This window comes from Mirounga angustirostris, unplaced genomic scaffold (assembly GCF_029215605.1).
Source record: "Mirounga angustirostris isolate CCGP_5_RB_7025 unplaced genomic scaffold, mMirAng1.0.hap1 SCAF_1, whole genome shotgun sequence".
Lineage (NCBI taxonomy): Eukaryota > Metazoa > Chordata > Mammalia > Carnivora > Phocidae > Mirounga > Mirounga angustirostris.
The window spans coordinates 90601472-90616366 of NW_026991709.1; the positions used below are offsets into that span (position 1 = coordinate 90601472).

The 14895-nt window shown below is 33.9% G+C and overlaps 1 protein-coding gene across 1 annotated transcript in view; it reads right to left on the minus strand.

Moving 5' to 3' along the window:
- Positions 1 to 14895, minus strand: part of NLGN1 (neuroligin 1) — a 686783-nt gene that overhangs the window by 439803 nt on the left and 232085 nt on the right. The window lies entirely within an intron of this gene.

Consider the following 14895-nt stretch of genomic DNA (forward strand, 5'->3'; position numbering starts at 1 on the left):
ACATGTAGAAAAGGGAGCCCTCATTCACTGTTGATGGGAATGTAAACTGGTGCAGCTACTATGGAAAACAGTATGGAGGTTCCTCAAAAAATTAAAAATAGAATTAACATATGATCCAGCAATACTCCTGGATATTTATCCAAAGAAAATAAAAACACTAATTCAAAAAGATATATGCACACCTGTGTTTACTGCAAATACACCTGTATTTTCAAAGCCAAGGTATGGAAGCAACCGAAGTATCCATTGATAGGTGAATGAGTAAAGAATTCTTACATATATGTAATGGAATACTACTCAGCCATAAAAAGGAATGAAATCTCGCCATTTTCCACAACATGGATTAATCTTAGGGGTATTATGCTAAGTGATATAAGTCAGACAGAGAAAGACAAATACTGTGTGATTTCACTTATATGTGGAATCTAAAAACAAAACAAGCCAACAAAACAAAATAAAACCCACATTCATAGATACAGAGAGCAAACGGATGATTACCATTGCGGAGAAAGACTGGGGAAAATGAAATGGGTGAAGGAGATCAAGAAATACAAACTTCCATTTATCAAATAAATAAGTCACGGGGATGTAATGTACAGCCTGGGGACTACAGTCAATGATATGATGACAAATAATACCTAGACTTATTGAGGTGTTAATTTCATTGTTGTAAGGCATGTTGCAGATTACATGAGCCAGCTTAGGTGGATGCATCATTTATGTTATCCAATTTTAATAACACTAACAGTCACAGGGAGCCAGTGGCTTTAAAAGATTCCTGCCAATAAATCACAGATTGAAGATGTTACGGGCACCAATAAGTCACAAAAAGGACAAAGCTGAAACTTTTTGTGTGTGTATGTGTTAAGAATGAGTTCAAAGCCAACTAAATTCCAATGTGGAAACCATGACAATTTAATCCTATCTGACAAGAATTCAGTCTTCAGAACTGTCAAGAAGACTATTATATGGTTTAAAATATGTTATGATAACATTGAACTTCTCCTTAAATGTGTAGGATTTGTAAATCATCCTTTTTTAGCTCTAACAGTCATTAAAATGAAATATTAAATGATCTTAGAAACGGTCTTCCAAATCTCTGGATAACAAAATGTAAAACTAATATCTTAAAAATAATAAGGCCTGTTTAAGCATATAGCTTTAAATTTAAAAGATGTGTTTAAAAAGATGAATAAGCACCCAAAACTAATGTAACATTATGTGTCAACTATACTTCAACAACAAAAAAAAATTAAAAAGATGAATAAGATAACCATTACTTTAAAGTGCTGTTTCGTCTCCAAAATTTCCATCTTCTGTGTATTTTTATAATATATAATCCATTAATACCATGGTATATGGAGTATAATTTAGAGATATATTCATGAATTGAGGGTTCTTGCTTCAAAAATTCACCGAACAGGTGAATAGAATCAAAAAAGTAAAGTAACGAGAGTCTGGAGCTGCACTGTCCAGTAAGTAGCCGCTCTCCACATTAGACTATTGAGTACTTGAAATGTGACCTGTGTTATGGAAGACCTGTACTTTTTATTTTATTTAATTTTAGTTGATTTAAAGTTTTAAAAGTGAAGCAGTGTCAAGCACTGTTTTCTGACGCAACTGTATTATTTTTGCAGGACCTCTTTATTCTGTTGGAAATGTAGCATCTGAATTGAGATGTTCTATAAGTATGAAAGTATTCTAATGAGTGAAAAATGCATAATGTTCCATTAATAATTTATGTTGATTCCATCTAAAATTGATGATATTTTTGTTGAATGGAATATTAGGCTAAATAAAATATTTTTTTAAATTAATTTTGTCTTTCTTTTTACTTTTCTTTAATGTGGCCACTATAAAATTTAAAATTACATGTATGGGCGCCTGGGTGGCTCAGTTGGTTAAGCGACTGCCTTCGGCTCAGGTCATGATCCTGGAGTCCCGGGATCGAGTCCCGCATCGGGCTCCCTGCTCGGCAGGGAGTCTGCTTCTTCCTCTGACCCTCCCCCCTCTCATGTGCTCGCTCTCATTCTCTCTCAAATAAATAAATAAAATCTTTAAAAATAAATAAATAAATAAAATTACATGTATGACTGCATTATATTTCTATTGGACATCTGGTCCAGAAGCGAAGTAGTGAATAGGGAGGTTTCTAAAGGGAATAAAGATTAGGTTTATAAGTTTTGTAAGATTCAAGACTAGAATAATAGATCAATTTTTTAACCTATAAAAGGTATACATATACACACAAATTTAACATTAGGTGAAGATATTTTTTATTGGGATTTAGTGAACTTACTGCAACTAGTGACATATAGAGTCGACTCCCATGATACTACATTGCAATTACCCAATTTTAATTCTATTTCAGAAAAACAGATTTTTTGCTTCTATGTAAAAACTGGACCAAAAGCAAAGGACAGGAATGAGAAAAGAAGAAGAATATAGCAAGTTGATCTTTTTAAGAGAATAATAGAAAACAACAAATTTGGGTTCTTGATCATATGATTCCATTTTCAAAAAGAAAACTAGTAACTTATCCTCTCCTCTTAAAAATAGCAGATGATCTGGGCCAGCCACAGAAAAGCTCTTCTTTAAGAAAACCCACTGATTCAGTCTTCGCATACTAATGGGTTAACAAAGTAAAATAATTGGTAGTTTTCTCATACAAAACAAATATCTAGTTAGAAAATTTACCAGTAGAATGCCTACATAGCATGAAAATCCATCTTTCCACATGATCTTTCTACAGGATCTTTCTACATCCATCTTATTTTCAATCTCCCCTGCCCCCAGCTGCTCTGTATCTGAAAGACCCCTCTTACTGGACTCCAGCAACAAACAGAGAAGAGGTAACCCATAAGGTAGGTGATTGCAGATAAATAGAGCACACCTTAGTATGGATGCATAACTAAGCTTAAACAACAGGATTTTGGCTGCTTACTTTTAAGCATTTCATCATAGAATTCTATTTTTATAATTATCCCCTAACATGAAATCCCACATGAGAAATTTCTTTTGAAAAAATTAGTGCTTAGAGTAACTTTGATTTCTCTGAAGAATTGTCATGTTTTACATCCCTTCTAATAATAAGAAATAAATAACTAATTCTTGGTAGAGTTTCCAAATCAGAGCACAAATCATCAACTCTAGAAATGTTTTGAGATTAGGTTTTTTGTCTTTTCCAGGTCTTCTCTTTTCTCTAGACTTGATTCATTGTTTATATCTGACTGTAATTTTATTGTATATACTCTCATAACTTGTCACAAATACTTTCTAGAAAATGGAAGGGTAAAAATATGTAAGTTTATTAAATATGTAATTACCTTTCTAAATAGCACAATTATATAAATTATGATAAAATGTTATTAAGAAAACATGTGGATAGTACTCATTCGAATGCAGAATAGCCTGGGACTAGGGAAAAGTTACACATGCCTGATGTGGTCCCTTTAAACATCTTCTAGAAAATAAACCCAAATATGAACTGTAGACTATAAACTGTCTACTTTGGTAAATATTACAGATTGGCTTTAAAACAGAAGGGTCAAAAATATACTCTGAAAAACATATTTCTTATTGACTTTAAAGGGAAAACACTATCTAGTTAAGCAATCATTTTATTTATGTTAAAAGGGAATAATGCGTATTTCTTAAAGCTTTTTTTCATTCGAAGTCAAAAACTTAACTCTAGCCATAATTAAATGACAAAAAATCATTACATAATCTTTTCTGCCAGAAAAAAATGCTGCAAATTATAATGATATTAACACAAATCTTTTTTAATAACTTACTTTTGTTTGAGTATGTTACATAGTCTCTTAAGAGAACTGAGTCTTCTAGAAAAGGTACTGCTTTGCAAAGCTCAAATGCAAGAAGCTAGCAAATACCAGGACGGAAATTAGTATTTCTCTTGGATATGTCTCTTCTCAGGAATATGCCTCAACTCTTCAGAGAAGTTTCTAAATGGTGACTTTATTGATACATAAATCAGTTGAGAAATACAACTTGTCTTGTATTTGGAAAATTTTTCTAAGAAAAAAAATTAAATCTATAGTCCTAATTGTTCTGTTAGATAAAATGGGTGGGTATGTGAGTAATCAATAGCCAGTATAAGATTTCTCACCCTAATCTCTGTTTGTGGCAATAATTGAACACCTGTAATTAAATTCAAAACAGGTGAAGTATCAAAAGGCAAAACTAAAGAAACTACAAAATTGCTTTTCCCTTGACTTTACAAAAGAACAACCTTCAACTGAGTTTAAAAACAGATTTAACAGCCCACTCCATACATAAAATCAATAGTAATCCTTTCTTTAATATTGTATATATTTTAATTCAAAGAGTTGTCTTTCATCACTATTTTCGTGTTTATCTAATGTTTATGAGCACCAACCTTTTCACTCATCATATGCTACACAGGAAACAGAATAATGCAAATCATTAAGGTATGATAAATTCAGAAATTGCTACTCAGTTTAAAATAAATTACTGTTGTCATGCATTATGGTTCCAGTACCCAAGGCATTTCTCCAGAGGATCGAGGGCTTTTTGTGCTACTGCAGTTGCGGGCAAAGTATTGCTACCATCAACAAGACCTTACCTCATTTATGTGGAACTAGACATGAGGCCTGGCATGCACATGGTTAGTACCCTTTACTACCCACATTCTCCACTATTGGTCACTCTTTCTACCTATTCTCTGTCCTAGCACATGCATATGCTAAGAATAGGACAAAGTGAATTAATTTGCATGCTTATTAATGACTTTTGAATCAGGTATGCAGAGCACTTTGCCAGTCTTGAGGAAACTGGAAAACCAGAATTTGTATTTATTTTCTAGTTTGGGTGGCAAGGCATCTACAATATTAAGCAGTTAATACACACAAAATAACAAGTGGAGTTGGTTTTAAGCATGCCAAAGTGAAGGGTAGGCTGCCTAAGCTATGGAGGTAGACGGAAGAGATGGATCAATCCGGCTTGCAGTAATTTTGTAGAAGGTAGGGTGATAGCTGGGCTATGTAGATTGGGCAAGATGGGTATATTTGGCAAATAAGCAGTTGGAAATGATCCTGGTAGGCAGTGAGGAAGCTAGCCTAGCTTGATTGTAAGGGACTTTCCAGAAACTAATAGAAGATAGAGTTTGCTAAGAAGAGAAGCAACATACTTCAGCAGACCTAAAATGGCAGGAGAATCTGGAATGGGTCCCAGAGTTGGTGAGAAATATTTAGAGATACAGAGCAGAGAAAAACTAAAGAAAGCTGGTGTTCTGTTATGTTTTAAAGATATTTTTAAGGTAATCTGTGTAAGTTTGGGTCTGGAGGCTCAGGGGTCAGCCTGAAAACCTGGTAACCAAGGTGAATAGTTAGTAGCAACAGGAATAGGTAAAAGGAGACAAATATAAGGTATTTTTTAAAAAAATGGAACTGTGACAATTAAAAATAGAAAGACAAGGAAAAAGAACAATATCCAAATGTTTATGGGAGTAAATTATTTAAGGAAGAACTTTAGAAAGAGAAAGACGTTACAAGGTGTCACAGTAGATGAAATTGCAGTATATTTTTTAAGGCAAAGTAGTGAAAGTGGATGGAATGTCAAGGATCATGACACTAGGTCAAGGGAAGGTGGGGGGTGGGGTACGGCTTAGGTTTCTTATTGAGGATCACCAGAGGGAGGAAAGGATCATTTGAAAGCAAACTAAACTAAAAAGCAAAACGCAAACCCTCGCTTGGTTTGGATCACACTGGAAAAAAACCTGACACTGGGTGAAGAAGATACTTGTATCTCCATCAAAAAAAATCAGTCATGCTACTAACTTACTACATTGCATGGCTCTTCTACGCAACAAAGGGCAGGTGAGGGCAAAAACCTTCAGTTGTCTCTGGAAAGTCCTATAGTTATATTCTCATGCGATAGATCCAATAGTGAAGGGCTAGTCACTTCTCTGGGATCCTTTCCCCGTGCATGTGTATTTTACAAACCAGTTTTGCTAATTAAATTCAAGTAGAGAATTGTGCCTGGTTGTTTGTGGGTGGTCTGTTTGTTTGTTTGGATTTTTGCATTTTTACCACAGCTGCTTGTTTAAATGGCTTATTTGGCTTCTAATCTTGCATTTTTAAAAATTATTTCAAATATTTTATCTGTTTTTTAATATTTAACTTTGTAAATGCATGGGGAAAGAAACAAAAAACAAAAATCACAACTATGCTAGCTTGAGAGGTACAAAGAAACGTTTCCTGAAGGACTCATTCTACATTTCACCTCCACAAATAGTTCTCTTAACACCCTGATATTTTTGGAAACACAACTTATCAAAATTTGTTGATTTGTTTAATGTCAACATTCCTTATGTACTGTGGAATCCAGAGAGGAAGGATTGAGTCTGATTTTTGTTTTGTTTTGTTTTTTACACTGTTAACACAGACCAGCCCCCCTCCCCAAACTACTGGGAACCTATAGTGGGCACTTTTCAAATGCCTGTGAATTAATGAATGAATAAATGAAAGACTGAGTTAAGATGATGACTTTTGCTCTGAAAAGAAAACTAAATATCTTTTTGTTTATGGTTTGTTAGTTGCTGAATTTTGAGTGCTGGAAAATAGTTGTCCAATTCTGGATCCAGAAGAACACCTTGGCTAGGAATGAAGGAAATTTTTATTCTATGTTCCTGAGGTCTTATTCCAAATGACTGATCTTAATGCTTCAGGAAAATCATAAGCCACATACTCCCAACTTCCTCCCAGAACTTATAAAAAACAAGACAAAACTCCATTTTAGGACAACTAAGAGCTTAAATAAGGCCATATTAATAACATGGAAAGACAAATAAGGAGACATAATACAGTAATTTATTGGGGTCTCTTATATTGGCTAGTCTCTGGAATAATACAGATCATATTGATTCACGCTCCTTCAAAACAGGAGTTCAAAAGAGCTCTCCATAATACCGGTTTGATTCATTCCATTATTAAAAGATGTAAGATAATTAGAAGCAAAATAAGTCATTTAAATAAGCAGCTGTGGTAAAAATGCAAAACGCTGGTTTGATTCATTCTATTATCATTCATTCCATTATTGGCAAAATCTCTATGTTGCTTTTTGTATAAAAGACAGATTCCCCTGGGGCGCCTGGGTGGTTCAGTTGTTAAGCGTCTGCCTTCGGCTCAGGTCGTGACCCCAGGGTCCTGGGATGGAGCCCCTGCATCGGGCTTCCTACTCAGCGGGAAGCCTGCTTCTCCCTCTTCCACTCCCCCTGCTTGTGTTTCGTCTCTCACTGTCTCTCTCTGTCAAATAAATAAATAAAACCTTAAAAAAAAAAAAAAAAGACAGATTCCCATACTCACGTTAGTCAGCCAAGGCTCAGCTGGTCCCTCAATCTTCTGTGAGCAAAATATCTGCCTTATTCACTGACTTTACCAAGCATCTCACTTTAATGAGGCACAAGCCATGTTTTTTTGTATCCATAGCAGATTGTCAACTTTGATCAAGGTCTAGGCCTGCTCAACACACTTTTTGAAATGCAGATCTAATCATATCACTTATCTGCTCAATGTCCTATCATGGTTTCTCATTGTTCTTAGAAGTCCTACATCTTTAACGAGATTCTGCATGGCCTGCGGCCAGTTTTCAACCTGAACTGACATCGCCTACCCCTTAGTCCAAGCATTCCAACTGGGCTTGCTCAGCCCCTTTAACACACCAAATTTCTCTTTTCCTCTGGCTTTTACCCAGATTCTCTTCTCTGCTTGAAACTCAGCCTCACCCTCCACTCAATGACCACATTGGATTAATACCTATTGACTCTTCGGATTCACATTAAATTCATTCAACAAATATTTTCTGAGAAAATCCAGTGTCAGGGACTATTTTAGGCCTTGGAGAGGCAGATAATAATAAATCAAACAATCCAAATATAAATAGGAAATAATCAGGTATGATCAATGTAATACAAAGAATTTTAAAAAGTACATGACTTGTGACATGGTGGCTCTTGTTAGATTGGTTGAACATGGATGGTCGCTCTGAGAAAAGACGTTCAAACCAAGATCAGAAGAACAGGAACTAGTCCCATACAGCTCTGGGACAGGCAGAGGGAACAGCAAATATAAAATATCTAAAATGAGGATGAGTTTGGTGTGTATAAAGAACAAAAGATGGCTGGAACTGAGCGGAAGAGCATTTTGAGATGAACTAAGATACAGGTACAAGAGGAACATACACGAAGAGATATAGATACATAATACAGATTTATGCAAGGTTTTGTTAGACAGGTCAGGGAAGGAGTCTGAATTTTTTTCTAAGTGAATCGTGGAAAGCCACTGGAGGGTGGTGAGCAGAAAAGTGAGCTGGTATAATTTATATTGCAAAAAGATAATCTGATTTTGCTGTATGAAGAATGGATTATAGGTATGGAGCAAAAATGAAAGAGGAAGATAACAAAAGAGGTTCAAGGAGACTCAGCTAAACGGTAAAGGGGGAAATGGAAAGAAGGAGGCAGGTCCAGGATATATGTTGGAACAATTCAGTAAGAGAAGCTGAACTGGTTGTTGAGCATAGGGGAGAGAGAAATCAGGGAAAATCTACAGAGTTTTTACTTGATCATCCGGACGGATGGCAGGGCTGTGCTGTCAGTACAGTGTTGTGCTGAGAAGAAGACTGCCTGGTTAGATGCCTGGCTCCACCATCTCATGCCATTTGACCTGTATGACTGCAAATTAGATACTTAACCTCTCTACTCATGTGTTTCTGCACTTACGAAACTGGGAAAATAACAACCCTACCTCATAGGGTTATTGCAGAAATTTAATAATGCAATTAATATAAACTGCTTAAAATAGCTTTTGGAATATAACAAACCCTCAGTGAGTGTGGCTACTATTATTATTGCTATTGTTGCAGTTATTAAAATAACCTAGATGTGAAAGATAATGAAATACACACTTGTGAAAATCAACATGTTTTAGCCATTAAAGTTGAAATAGTCATTAGATATCCCCATGGAGATGTTGATAGGCAGAAGTATACAAATCTGGGGGCACATGGGTGGCTCAGCAGGTTAAGTGTCTGCCTTCGGCTCAGGTCATGATCTCAGGGTCCTGGGATCGAGCCTCACATCAGGCTCCCTGCTCAGTGGGGGGTCTGCTTTTCCCTCTGTCCGCCTCCTCCATCTCACGTGTGCACACACTCTCTCTCTCTCAAATAAATAATAAAATCTTTTTTTAAAAAAAGAAGTATATAAGTCTTAAGTTTTGAGGAATAGTCACTCCTGAAGATAAGTTTTGGAAGTTACTTACAAAGAGATGGTATTTAGAGATTTAGAGCCATGCATGAAGTCCCCTAGGGAGACACTGAAGAGAGGAAAAGGCAGGGAGCCAAAAATTCTGCTTAGTGGCATTTCAACATTTAGAGATCAGGGTAAGAGAGGAGGAGCCAGGGAAGGAGGCTGAGAAGGAGCTGACAGTGAGATAGGAAGTAATCCCAGGATGAAGCCAAGAAACAAGCATGCTAAGACGGGACTAGTTAACGGTCTCCTATGCTATGGAGAGATCAAGTAAGATAAGAACAGAGAAGCGGACAGTGGAATTAACAAACTGGAGGTCCTTGGGAATCTTGCCAAGGGCTTTCTCAGTAGAATATAAGAAATTGAAACTTGAATATCACTTCCTTTGAGAAACCTTTTCTGAGTGTCTAGAATAGATTAGCACTTGTCATTTCTCTAGTACTTATCATCCAGGTAATTATAAAGAAAGTTGACTTTGCATTAAATCATTATCCATGTAAAAGATATCATTTGTATAATTATTAGTTTAATTTCTATCTTCCCTAATGGCTAGTAATCTACTGGATGGCAGGGATCATGCCTATCATGTTTTTCACATTATCCTTAATAACTAGTAGAATGCCTGATACATAATATTGCTCAGTTTATATTGAATGAATGAATAAATTAATGAATGACTTTACGTGACTGTACCAAAAACACATTTTTTAAAAAACGAACTTCTTTTAATTAACACCTACATTAATTGACATGCTTACTTTCAGGTTATTTCTAAGTTGTTGGCATAACTAAATAATTGCTTTTATTGCAAACCACCTGAAATCATTTTGGAGGAAGCAGGTAGAATAAAAATAGTGAACAAATAGTCTACTTTGCCCTGGGACATTATCTGTTTTAAGTTTCTTTATTCCAAAGGATAAACAATATCTCAACTCCAGTAGCTCATTTTAGCACTCAATCTAAAATTGATTACCATCCAGCCATTATTAAAACCCAGTTGATATAAGATATTTGAGAAAATAAATCTATGGACCGAGTTAACTGTCCATTGCTCTCAATTAGTTTTTAGCTCTATCCTATTATAAGTGAAATCACCAAATATCTTCCTTGAATTGCACTTGGTTAGGTCTTTTGAAATGACACTATAGAAACTGTGGGCATTTATTATTATGTCCTTGGCTTTTACAGAGGGTTAATGTAAGTAATCATATACTGAGAATATATCTGCATCTTCTAATGACATCAAAACTATCACATGGTCTCAATATTGTTCATTGCTCCAAATAAAAACAAGCCATATGATAAATTTTGCTAGAGTATACTGAGAAAGAGCTGTGTATTTTTTTACTGATTAATATGGAACAATTATGAAATTCAATTCATTATCCTTTTTACCTTTCTCCTAGGAAATTGAAATATATATATTTACATTCAATTCCAATACATGCTCATGGCCTAAGTTTCTGTAACTTTTCTCTATAGTATATGTATTCCTTTATGCAATTTATTTATATGTGTGCTTTTGTCACAAATTATCTACACTTTTTTGAAGTAGAAATAAAGAGAAACTGAAAGAAAGTGCTTCTCTCTTCCCTTCGGTTAATCCCAGAGATAAACTATTTTTCATGATCTTGCTCAAATAAAACCAATTCCATGAAGACATTTTTGACACTTCAAGGACAGCCTGACTCCATCTTCTACCTCCCAAGAAAATATTTGGATCATCATATAAAATTTAATATCTTATTATATACTACTCCCAACTATATGGTCACATTTAAAGATTTTTATTTGTCTGTTTTAGGATTTAGAGCCAAGCAGAAATTAAAACAAGGCAAAAAAAAAAAAAAAAAAAAAGACATGGTAAATACCAAGAGTGATGACTAAACATTGTGCCACTTCAGAAATTAATATGTTTTCGTTTTAAATTATAAGCATTACCTAGACTTTACCAAATCTCCTTGCTACTGAACTGCTCAGATTCAAATATGAAAAAAAAAATTTGTTTTAAATGATTTAGCCCACATGGCATTATAAAGTAAGCTAAGTGTAATTCTTCAAATACAAGTAGATGCACTTCAATTTTTTTTTTTTTTCCCAGAGAGGGGTGGTATAGCCATTAGATTACTAAGTATAACATTAGACTCCTAAAATTTGCCAAATCACATGGGCTAGAATTATGAACACATAATTGCCTCTAAAATATCCATACCAAGATAAAAGTAACATTAAATTTCCATCTGATAAAAGTCGTGTTTGCCTAAATTAGTTCCTAACAGTGGTATAAAACTTTTTCATTTTCTCTAAAAATAACTATTAAATTTATTCTAAATTTAAAGAGGCAGTTGAGATATATTTTTAACACAAAATTAGTTCATGTATTTTTTTCATTTTTGAGATCTGAAAACATATCGTTTGGATAGTTTCTTTTTTCAAAAGTGTTAATTGCACAATATCCCATCCTAATAGTGAACAATTTATTTCTTATTTCCTTCCAGTTCTTGTCCATAAGCACATATATTTATCCCACTTACAACCATAATACTCAACATTATTTCCCTCCTTTAAGGACATCTAATCAAAACATTTCTCCTTAAATTTCCATTATGATAGTTTTATTAACTATGTACTATAATATTAAAAATAATTCTGTTAACAAATATTTTTTAATGTATTTTAAAGAACTACACAACAATGTGCCAAATAACAGAGGATGAAGAGTTAAAACACTGAGGAAAAAGAATGTATACAACCAGAAGTGAAAGAAAGTCTAAATGTTCGCTGGATGGGTGAGACTGAATGAGATGCGGTTACAGAGACCTCTCAGACAAAACAGGGGAAATGAGATTAGCAGACAGAGCCCTGTACCCCCTTCCCTTTTCTCAACCTTATTAGCAGCTTTCCTTATGATCACTAATAGCATTTCCAATACTATAATAGTGATAGTCTATGTTACCATGCCAAAGGAAACCACAAAATGTCTCAGTTGACAAACTAACTTCCACCTGTTCCTAGGTCCATCAGAGCAATGTTATAATAGGAGATAGCTCTATGTCACTTCTACTTTGCAGTGAACAAAATCTTTTTTTCAATGTGAAATGCTTTAAACTAGAATCTTGCCTCTAGATAGCTGTATGAATTTTATTACTAAAACATTATCACATTTTTACTTATTGCTAAAACAAACAAACAAATAAAACCTGTAATATTTCTCCTCTGGGATGGCAAATTCAAATCAACACTAATTACATTACCTGTTTCAGACATCTTGATTTTTTTTCTGCTAATCTTCAGAGAGCAATAGTCTTGTAATTAGCCAATTGTACATTGAACCCCCAAATTCATATCCTTTACACCAAAGCATCCAAATCAAAACACAGCTCAGGATTCCCTCCAATGTGGAATCAAATCTTATTTTCTACCAACTTCCAACACTCTCCCAAATGAAAACTAAACAGCAATACTTTTGGATCCCATACCCAAGAAACCTTGGCTTACCTTGTTACCATTAGACAAATTATTAACAGCAACAAAAACCCTATAGTCTTTATTGTTGTAGATCTTTATTGTTGTCAGATGAGCTGTTGTTCTAGTTGTGGTATACTACACATGCAAAGTGTGCTGAAACAAATGTTTCAATAATTTATTTCTCATGAATTAATTCATTTAAGTATATTTTCACAAGGCGCAATACACATTTCAGGAACAAAGTGACCAGGATACATACACCTGTTCCAGAAGCAGTGTTCCAAGATGCGCCTAAAAATGTTTACTAACAGAGTTTTGTACTTTATCATATTGAGAGGTCTAGAAAGGACACCTGGTTCTTAATGCTGATTATCAGTATATGATGTGTTTAAGAACAACAATGGAGCCAAATGAAAGTTAAATCCTAAACTGCAGTAGAGCAGAACGAGTATTTAGCTATCATTGAGAAAATCATCCATCATCTACACCAACTCTGCTTGCCATTATACAGACCAAGCAATTGACTGATTTCTTCATTTTTTAGCTATTTAGTCTGCTGTCCTGCAATTCAGTCATTCAGAGCGTGGTATTTAGAGAAAGGATATGAACATAAATATAGGATTCAAATTGGATCAAAGTCAGGTCCTTGTCAGTTATACATAAAAAATGGACAAAGCTTTATTACTATAACAATTCATTTTATGGAATCTTACTTTATGTGAGTACAACTAAGAATGAGGCAACATAAGGTATGACTAAAAGATTTTTTTTAATAAAATAAATACATATGATTAAGTGGATGGTCAAGTCCTTGAAAACATTGCTGTATAGAATGTGGCATTTAATTTTAAATTTTCAATTGGCAAACTGGTCATTGCTTCAGGATTTTTAACTTGAGAAAGTCAGAAAAATATGAGAATAATAATAAAAACAACTGAACTATAAATAATACTATAAAGTTAAATGTATTAAAATATTGAAAATTCTATTAAAGTCTTGCGTAAAACCAAATGACAACATTTATATTTAAAATTAAGATGATTATGAACACCTCTTTATACATCTTTCCGATACACAGTTTTCATTGGTGGGAAAACATTCATTCCTGCCCACTGAAATTATAAGAACATCTGAAGCAATCAGTGCCTGATTAGATACTATGTGGAACTAATGTGTACTTGAAAAATGTTACAGAAATATTTTATACCTATATTTGCCCATGGTATATCTATTGTCCACCATACTCCAAAATCAAAATAACAAAGTAGAAAAATATCAAGATTTCACTTTGCATTGCTAAAATATCTCCTTCCCCAAGACATACAAACTTGATTGACAAAAACTATTCTTTTTTTTTGTATTTTGAGATTGACATGAACATAGGCTTATAATTACATAGAAGTAACTAACACTGAAGAGGAAAAAAAACTGATTCTCAATGACCAAAATATATGATATGAACAATTATTATAAAGGAAGACATAACTTAAATTCCTTTTTCAAAATCTTTTAGATAATGAAAGTGTGAGGTGCCTTTTTGTTGCAAGTAACAGCATAAATTATATGCCTCTAAAAAGCGTATAGTATGTGATAAAATTTTGAGAATAATTAAGATTAAAAAGATGAAATCTTTTGTGATAAATTGTACTCTTTTAGCAAATACTCTTAACTAAAATACCGTAATAGAAGTGTCTTATTAAATGATAAAGTAATTTTACTCCCAAAATTGTGCCAATACTATAAAAATAAACTTTTACATGTAGAATATCAAGTTTCTCTTTTAATAATGGGTTATTACATAAAACAATACGTGTATTTCAGAGTACTTGATAAGTTATTTTACAAATAATATTTCCCTATAATTTTCTTCAAAACCAAGGATCTCCAATTTGATTTTGTTTTACATGTGTATACATTATTGACTTGAACTCTTTATCACCTTATAAAATCAACACATTTTCCAAATCAAATAATTCAACGTAAATAGACAAATATTTCTAATTATTATCTGACAAATTTTTAAAAAACCCAAATCTGTACCACAATGACAGACAATGCTTCCCCAAACCCAGTCCATACGCATATTCTCAGAGACTTATAAACTTGTTTCTAAACTCATGTCAAATTTCAGGCAATTTTATGGCATT